The sequence below is a fragment of the Opisthorchis viverrini genome (genome assembly GCF_000715545.1).
Source record: "Opisthorchis viverrini unplaced genomic scaffold opera_v5_56, whole genome shotgun sequence".
NCBI lineage: Eukaryota > Metazoa > Platyhelminthes > Trematoda > Opisthorchiida > Opisthorchiidae > Opisthorchis > Opisthorchis viverrini.
The window spans coordinates 488526-490109 of NW_008751713.1; positions in this window are offsets into that span (position 1 = coordinate 488526).

Sequence of the window (1584 nt, forward strand, 5' to 3'; positions counted from 1 at the left end):
TGATGGCTTGTCCACAGATCGTATCTCTAATCTTCCCTGACAGAGTGTGTTACACGCGTCCGCAAGACCACCCCAGGCTGATAAATTTGAGCCAGAACTTAGAAGCACGGACCACCTATCGTGCTGTCTGCTTGCTCTGCCTATGAGCTCGCAAAGCCGTCCAATGACATAAAGAAGAAGTCGTTATGTCGGTGAAGATGAAAGCCAGTCGCGCACCCGATCATAAAAACAAAAAATTAGCTGTAGCAAATTCCCTGGCTCTGTTTGGTGGAAGCCTGCCGCGACGATATAAAGCTTTTTCCTATACAGGTCACGAATGGCTGCTCCGTTTTGAATTTTAGCCGATATAGACGGCGTAATCATTGTTCACATAGTCCTAGGGCTATTTCCAAATCCAATACAAGAAAACACGTCAAGAAACCAGTGCTTTGCCTTTGCGCAGACATTATGCAAGCTCAGTGGCAGCCGGTAAAATATGGGTTCCGCACCCATGGCGAACCCCGACTAAGTCTAAACAATTTTCAGCAAAACTACCACCGAATGGGGAACTTTTCAGTGTTCGAATAACTAACAACAGTATGGAATCGTTGTACCAAAGATTCTGTCGTTCAAACAACTGGTTCAGAGAAATTTAGTGTTTGCTTCTAACGATCACGTTTGATGGATTCTGTATCTTGATAGGTCACCAGTCATTCTGAGCTCAATATGATTCTGAAGTGGCACGCGAGCCAATTTTCCGACCAGTTATCGCCCTTTTCTGACATTAGAGAGGTTTTCGTGTGGGTGGCCACCTGCCAAAGCCCAAACTCAGGGTTGCGGGTTAACCCATTGAGGTAGTCGACAAGCTTTCTAACTGGGCAGCCGTACCATTCCCACTGGTCTAGCCGAGCACGATATTTCCATCCGGATTGGGAAGTCTGCAGGGGCCTTCGTGAACGTGTGGAATGTCTCTTGTTGCTTGACCCCTTTCCACTGGAGCATTGTCGCCTTTCGATGCGACCTAATCCCTACTTATGCCCTGTTTGAAGAGGATTTGTCCAGCTAACTCACGGCGGGGACATGTTATGAAGATTTTCAGGCACGGAGAGAGCACCTTTATTAGGAGAAAAGTTTTTCTCATTTCGGGTAGTTCTTGCGTGGAATAACCTTCCTCTGATGGCCGTCCACCATCCATCTAGAACCCAGTCCAAATCACCATTACACACTTATGCGAGTCCTCGCTCACACAAGCTTACTGCAACCCCACGCTGAGAACTTAGAGAGCAGTACTAGACCATGTTTTCGCTAGCGCCTTTCAGGTGAAGGACAAGAGCATAACCGACCCGGGAAACTTGGGCGAAAGCCTCGATCCTGTGTATCAATCCGTGAATCAGTGAGTCCCTGATTTCCCATTGGCCAGTGCATTCTTGTGCTCCGCCTTTGTTTTGTGCAGACGCTCTCGTATGGTGGTCCGATTCTTCTTTTTCTCTCTGCGCTAGTACTGGACGGGATCTTGTCAAAGATGCGAATTTGTACGCTTGTTATCAAGTCGCGTTCAGCGTGAGAACTCATAAAAAACCTCGACTCATTGAACCCATCATAGAA